The 7,944-nt window shown below is 35.6% G+C and overlaps 1 protein-coding gene across 1 annotated transcript in view; it reads left to right on the top strand.

The window, feature by feature from the left end:
- The window catches only part of KLHL2 (kelch like family member 2), a 69,187-nt gene that overhangs the window by 48,543 nt on the left and 12,700 nt on the right, over positions 1-7,944 (top strand). The window lies entirely within an intron of this gene.

Below are 7,944 nucleotides of genomic sequence, written 5' to 3'. Positions count from 1 at the left end.
TCCCTGTTTTAGTTCTGTACAGTTTTATACCTTTTCAGGTCAATGTTTTTCTTCTTGGATTTTCAAGCTTCTTACTGCCTGCATCTCAGCCATCATAGCTTCTTTTGCCCCCCCCGTTCTTATCTTAAACGGCTCTTTTTACTTTGTCAAGGTTCTTCCTTATAATTTAAAAAAAATAAATTCTCAAAGGTCTGAGTCGAAGGTATGCGACGTGCCATTTCAGAATTAGGCCTTGTATCACAGGCAACTGAACTCCTGGGAGCAGGCATTTTAGGATTAAGGCTCCAGAAACTAGAATAAGTACAGAAGAGGATGAATAGATTAAAAAAGCAGTGAAAATATTTCCCTGCTAGAGAAAATCAAAAGCATTTGGATGTTTAAATTCTCCCAGTCTTTATTTTATTACACTTGCTCTTCTATATCTAGGAAAATGAGGCAGAGAGATACTTCTGCTAATAGACAATGAGAACATAAAACCAAATGGATGCTGATATAGATCAGAAGTTATTAGAAAAGTGAAACTCTGCAACTTTCTTCCAGTGGGAGTAAAAACCTGACTTTCATTAAATTTAGAGCTTCATAATCCTATGGTGGGGTTGGTCCTCCTGTAGCAGAGTGTGAGATTTCAATAATATAGAAGAGTCATTTATATGCATCCATGATGCCTATGGCGAGATCTGAAAATAAGGGACAATTGATACAGATTATTTGGAATGAGCTTCTGTTACAATTAAACTTTCTGCTCCCTGTTCTCGTGATGTTCCAGAAAGCTGTCCTGCTCTGGGGCTGGTTGCACTTGCACAGTCAGGGACTATGTACAGCTAGGGCCTCTCATCCTCCTCATAGGTGAGGATTCCTACAAAGAGTATGTGGCATAAGCACTGCTAGTCCATCCTCAGTTTTAGTCTGGGATACATCTTACATATAGTCTTAAATGATGATCACAAAATAACAATTTTTCCTGAGAATATGATGCATTTTCTAGTTGTCATAATGTTATGTACGATCTGAAGATAGATTGGTAAATCCTTTTAAAGAAGAGGGTTATGGCATCTTGGACTAGAGAGACACTTGCTTGGTGCTTAGGCCTTGACATATTTCTTAGTTATAACCAAAGAATAATAAATGTACTTCCATTCACTGCATAGGTCAGTATGGGGCTTGGAAACGTTGGGTTACCTGTGGAAGAAGCATCTTTTTGAAGGTCTGCTCTGTAAAACTGGTCCTCTTGGCTTTTAGCATTGTGCTGAGGAGATGTTGAAGAAACTTTTGTAACAGAATCTTAGCGTGTGCTATGAAGTGTGGATTGCTATGTTCTGCTTAACTGTGGGACACAGCATTCTTGATTCTGGTGCTGTAAGTCTAAAACTATGAGCCCAGACTAGACTTGGAAGCATGCATGTCTTCTGTAGACTATTCTTGTGTACATTCGTATGCATGAGATTGAAAGGATGTAGTTCGCAGAATCGTTCTTATGTTTCTATTCTGAGTAGCAGCATCTGTTGCTACGCTTCTGTTACCTTGGCTGCTATGAATTTCATGGTGTTCTCAAAAGCAGTTATTTAAGCATAAAATTGACAAGTAAATCAGATTAAAAAAAAAATGATTCTGCAATGTTTAGCTGCTTCTGGTTCTCCAACTGGCAGATCTTGTGTCTATCCCTCTGTAATAAGAATAGAGTTTCTGCTTGACCAGTATCTTACATTAGACCACTAGCAAAGACCTTTTGTTCCAAGCAAAAAAAATATCCAATGTAACATTTTGAATTGAAGCAATACTTAAAAAACTAATTCTGGCTAAATATTTGTTTAATCTTCTTGAGAAATTGGCATTGTTCTTTTAAGTGAACATAAGGCTTCAATCTTTCCAAGCTTCCATGCTCTGAATTGCTCTAAACCAAGAGGTTATCAATTCAGAAAGGAGCTACATTTCTGGAAAGTTCCAGCTGGTTTTATAGCATTATCACATCAGAAAGATGCAAGTACTCCATTTAGTTTATAAAAAATATCTATTTTGTGGAATAGAAATAGTTGGCCTAAGCCAGACAAAAGACACTTACGAGACTTGATATATTTGTGATATTTTATTTCACACACTGATATACATTGGATTACTGTCATTAAAAGGTGTAGGGAATATAAGGGGTTTTTCTTTTTTCCAGCTGCAGCCTCTAGCTCTGATAAGCTCTGGCCGTGTTTTTCATATATGTTAATGTGGCTTTGGGAAGATATTTGGGAGAAGATCTTGGAAAGCATACAAAATATTAAAAAGATTTCTGGAAATGGATATCAAGTATCGTTAGCTGCTGGAACACCTCAGAAAAATGTTAGAAAATGACTCAAGCCTATTAATGGTGGAACAGAAATTTAGGCAGTCTTCAACAATGTCATACCCAGGGACAGGCACTGACAACAGCCATTGTCAAAAACAAAAAGGAGAAGATTGGTTACATTCTTTTATTTTTGGCCACCGTGATTCTCTGACAATTTTTTAACCTGAAGGAACTTCAGCAGACCTTTGCTTCTGTATTTGTTTATTCCATTTAGTAAAGGCAATTAAGCCAGAATTTACATACCTACAACCATGACTGTAGGTATGTAAATAAGTGAAATAGTGTTTGTGAATTAATCCACGAGTGTTTATAGCATAACCTGTCCTGTGCAGGTTTCAGATGTAGCTTTCCTTCCTATGTAATCAAAAAAGATCAAGTTAGTGTCAATACCTTTACAGCCAGCAAGACTATGTGCCTTAGATAGATAGAAGAGGTAGGACAAGTGCTTGCTGCTGCTGCCTGTATGTATGTATAATATCTCCAGACTCATAATGAAAAATACCAAAAAGTGGTACATTTACAGCTCCTGTTATCTTCCCATGCTCTCCACACTGGCATCGTTTATTGCACCTCCAAAGATTACTAGCCCCTTTCACGTTGTTAAGAACTTCCTTTTTGTCCTTTTAGTTTGTCCCTGAAGCTGAAGTCCCATCCTACTGGTACAGGGCAGACAAGGACAGATCTTCAGCTACTCAGATAGAAACTGTCTCTGTCGGTTGCAAAAATGTGAAAATCTGTTTTTCATATGCAATTGGAACAGATATTTTAGAAACGTCCTAAAATGGAAGGGATTTTTTTTAAAGGCAGATTTTAGTTTTGATAATAAAGAAGTAGGATTCTACTTGCTTAGGAAGTGGGAATTTGGGAGCCAAGCCTCTGCATCTCCAAAGCCGGCTTGTTTCCAGGCTGCCTGACTCTGGATCCAGCTGGCTTCAAAGTCTGGGTAGAGTGGCAAGAAGTGGGGCAGGATTCCAATACAAATTTGTCAAAGTTGCACATTGCATGGAAAATTCAGATTTGGAAAGAAAAAAATAAGTATTTTATTCTCTCATGAAAACTTCCAGCCAGATAGTTCTTTCTATCTGCTTATCTAGGAGATGTTCACGAAGAAGTATTGTTACTGAATGCAACAGATAAAAACCAAGCTAATTTGAGATTTAGCACAGGACAGATGCATGAAATACTTAATCATGTCGTAAGCTGCATGATGTTTGATGTTAATATTTCCAGATTATCAAAGCTTTCAGGATATGAGCAATAATATGGGATAGTACAAATCTGAACTCAGAACACTGTCCAAATACTGCCTATATTTGACACTAACTTGATATTTTTCAATTACATAGGAAGGAAAGCTACATCTGAAATCTGCACAGGATTTCTCTCATAATTATTGGAAAAAAAGAGGATCTAAGTGAGATTTTTGGAACTCTCAGTACTGAATCATGTTATTTGAAAGATGCTGATATCCTCCTTGTTAAAAATAAGTAAAAAGTTTGAATTTCATAAGCATTATTTTTATATATAATAAAATAATGCATTCTGTCTTCAACACTTGAACAGCTTTAGCTAAATTGCCATTGACAGACTTAATTGGTGGTTTTGCATTTCCTTGTTCTTTTTCAGTTCCTAATTATTTTGAATAATCCATTTAGCTGTAATTTCAATTGGCTTCTGTCAAAAGATTATCTATCAGTCAGTTAAGATGATCTCTTTGACAACAAGAGATCTGATTCTTAAGAGACAAGTGATTTCACCTTACCTCTTTTTTTGATAAGTAGAATTTATACAGCAATATACTCTACTTATTTATCTTTTATGTTATCTTTTTTGTAAAGCTGAGAATTTATTTCCAGGTGTTCCTTGAAAACCTGAGCCTATAGCTATTGACCGAGTAGTTTCTTTTAACTTTTTTTTCCCCTCTTCTTCCTTTGTTTGGCCCCATGCCTTATTTTATGCTTTAAGCACAGAGGGTAACATCCAGTACAACAGTCTTAGTTTTTGCTCAAGTCTATTTTTTTGCCAGATTTTCTTCTACAGTTCTCTTCCTAGCATGTGACAGCCTTGCATTCCTTGTATTACTTTGAAAATTCTCATCTTTCACTCTTGGTTAGGGGCTGGATCTCTTCCTATTTAAAGCATGTCATAAATCTAAATCAACTTTTTAAAATAGAAGGCTTTTGTATGTGAGTCTGTAAAATAAACTGGGTATTTCCAGTTTATGAAGTGTATTCTGTTGCATGTGATCCACTATTGTATCAGCTTTTTCAAGGGAAGATAAACAAGATTTATGATTTGTTTGAGATTGAGATGAGTGTTGCTTCCCCTTTCTACTTCTTAACTTCAGAATAGTCAGGCGTACTGTTTTGTGGCACTATCACTTGAAATTTGGAGTTTATCATAAAACTAATTTATTCAGATTACCTTTCTCAAATTCTACTTGCCTTATGCAAATAGTAAAATTGATCAGATACTTATTTCAATAAGTGTACCTTAGAAAATTCTACTTCAGCTCGAGAAACTGCATATCTGTAGTCTGAAAAGCAAACAGGATTTGTAAGGAGTGGAAAAGCAATGGTGGTGTTATAAAAATCAATATTATTTCTCCTCATCCTTTCTCTCCTATTGCCTGAAATGTGGCAGAAAATGCTACGCATCCGTCATAAGAGAATGCTGCAGAATTGGAGGGGCTTGTAGTGATGATGATTGCATGAATGTAAAGGCTGGTAGGATGTGGGACAGAATGAAAAGGCTGGTAGGAGGGCGAGGACTGTCTACTTTAAATAGAGATGAAGGGTAGAAAGGACTATAGAACAATGAATGATTTTGAGTAGAGAGGTTGTGGCTTTCCCTATCATTGCATTCAGCATTAGATCATGGGGATATTAACTGAAAACTGATTAATGGTAAACTGGGTGGTAAATATAGATTTGGGGATTTTTGTTCAATGAGACTGTGGTATTATTACTGTAAGAAGGTATCAGTCAAGAATTTAGCAGGATTCAAGGGGACTGGACTGTATCTCACTAAACTCATTGTTTAGTAAAATGTGGTTAAGGTAAAATACCGTTTTTCTGGTTACCAGTCTCTAATCTTTCATGGTTATAGTGAGACCTTTATGAGAGCAGGTTTTATTATCGTACTTTTAATATCATATTCTTGGACTTTTGTCTGAAATAATTTGTGCTGCCTGTTTCAGGGAACAGGATGCTGCACTAAATACAGGATAAGAATTATACTGTGTTAGATTTATCTTTTTATGCTCTCTAGTCTTTAGTACAGTGCAAAAAAGCTGTTGTACCCTGCAAAGTTGACCTGAAAAATTTGGACCTCTTGATTTGGAAGCATTCAGCATTCTTTAACTTTTTTTAACAGTTCGAGCCAGTTTGTCAAGCATGGAGTCTTAACTATGGTGGCACTAGGGCTAGAAAAGGCTTTAAAATGTTCTTTAATTTGAATATGTTTGACCTTTTATAGTTACTCTAATTTTGAGTGAATTCTTAAATTCCAAGTAACCGTTGTGCCTTCTAACTTCTGTTAAGAATAGCTGAAGAGAGGAAAAACAACAATGATCTACATTGAGATACTTTTTAAGCAACTGAATGGCTTAAAAACAGTTTTAAGGAAGGGAGAGGACAATAATAATAACTGAATAACTAAACAACAACTTAATAAAGATAGGTGTTCTATGTTAAAAGAAAATGTCTGGTTCTACAACTAAATCATCAAATTTTGTCAGTTTTATTTAAGTTGAAGCAATCAAAGAAAAAGGTGAGGAAAAATTACACATCTTCTGCATGTTGCTGAGATTATGATATGTAATATTTTTATGACCTTGGAGAAGCTCTGACAATGCAATAGGGTCCAGACCTGTTTGATTTGGCCTACATTGGACTGCAAAACTGTTGGTTACTTCTAATGAATCAGGAAATTATTTTGATGTATTTGAGTGTACAAAGATAGGAAAATGAGATTAAAGTAATTGTCAAGGACAAGTACTGAGATGAATTAATGCTGAAAATGTCAAATTGCTATGGTTGCTAATTTTAGTATAATGTGTTTAAATATTTCAATTATTTTAAAGAATCTTTAAATATAAAAGCTGCTTGTGAGACCAATTTTAACCTATATAAAATATTTTAAGCTAAGGTATTGCTTCTAGATATGATGAAAGAGCACAAATATTGTATAATTTTCATCTATTTTTCTTCTGCTGCTTTAATGCTTATTATGGGATACAATTTGCACTGTATGTTAGAGTACTACTTTTCCTCCATACAGAACAGCACTTTTCTGATGTCGTACTTAGTGAAGAATACCTCAACCTTGGTGTAGAGCAGGTGTGCAGTCTTATATCCAGTGACAAACTCACAATTGCCTCAGAAGAGAAGGTAAGACCATTTATATCTCAGCATTCTTTTTATCATTTCAGATGAGAGAGCTGTTGCTGCTCTCGTACACTTATTTGGATGTGTTCTTTGTTTCCTTAATGAAATTAAGCTTGTATTGTGCTCATGTTTAAAGGGTTTTTCCTGAAAGTCATAAGGATTTCTCCCAGAAGTACTGTCAGTCTGTTGATGAAAATTAATCTCAACTCTTAAAAATCCTAAAACTGTATTAAATCACAAAGCACTTGAAAAAAAAAAAGGAAACTAAATTAAATGGAAATTCCTTCTTATCTTCAAGCAGAATAAACAGAACACATGCTGTGAGTCACATACAAAGGAGTTTGGTTTACCAGGGGATAAATAACTCAAGAATAGTAGTTTGAAGAGCAGTTATATGCCATCTACTAACTTTAACATCAGCAGTCCCACAAAGGTATTAAAACTCTGTATATGGGCTGTTTAGCCTAACTGAACAACTGTGGGTTGCAGAGGAGATGGCTAGATAGCTTGGTGTAACCAAACTTGAGTTTAAACATGTGTTGGCTCACCTTGAGCTAGATCTCATTCTTTTAAAGCCATTTTTGAAACTCTGTGATCTTCAGTGAGCCCAGTACAGCTCTTTGAACCTGTAATGGTTTTCAGGTTGTAGATATATTCATTCTGAGCTTATGAATCTCTTTGTGATCAATTTAAAATATTCTGGTTTTCTTTTTTCCAAGGAGTATACAGATATACTAGCACCTCTTCAAATGAGGCTAAATTGTATGGCTAGGTAGTGTTTCATGTTAAAACCTTTTTGAAAATTTGAATCCAAGAACTATCTCTTAAACTGCAATGAGCCAAGTTATGTTGCTGTTCCCATAATACCCTGAAGGTCCAGATCTGTCACTTTGATACATGTGATGCTGCTTCTGTGGAGTATAATTAAGGTTTTAATGCTGTAGTGTATGATGAGCTGCTGTGCAATAGAGGAGAAACTAGGCTTGGGTTCACTTCTTTTAGGCTCACTGATGATAAGTCACTTGGATGACAATACGGCAGGTCAATTTCCCAAGAAAGAAAGAAAAGTATGAAGATTGTAATATTCCTTCTGCTGTGTTGTTTGTTTACCTATTTTTATTGGATTTTCAGGATCGATTAAATTATTGTGTGCATTTTGTCAATGTAGTGCAGCTATCCTTGACACACCAGCAGAGGAGTGATATAAAAAGAGACCGGCTATTG

This window comes from Calidris pugnax, unplaced genomic scaffold, assembly GCF_001431845.1.
Source record: "Calidris pugnax isolate Ruff unplaced genomic scaffold, ASM143184v1 scaffold15, whole genome shotgun sequence".
NCBI classification, from domain to species: Eukaryota; Metazoa; Chordata; class Aves; order Charadriiformes; family Scolopacidae; genus Calidris; species Calidris pugnax.
This window is presented reverse-complemented; position numbering and strand designations above follow the sequence as displayed.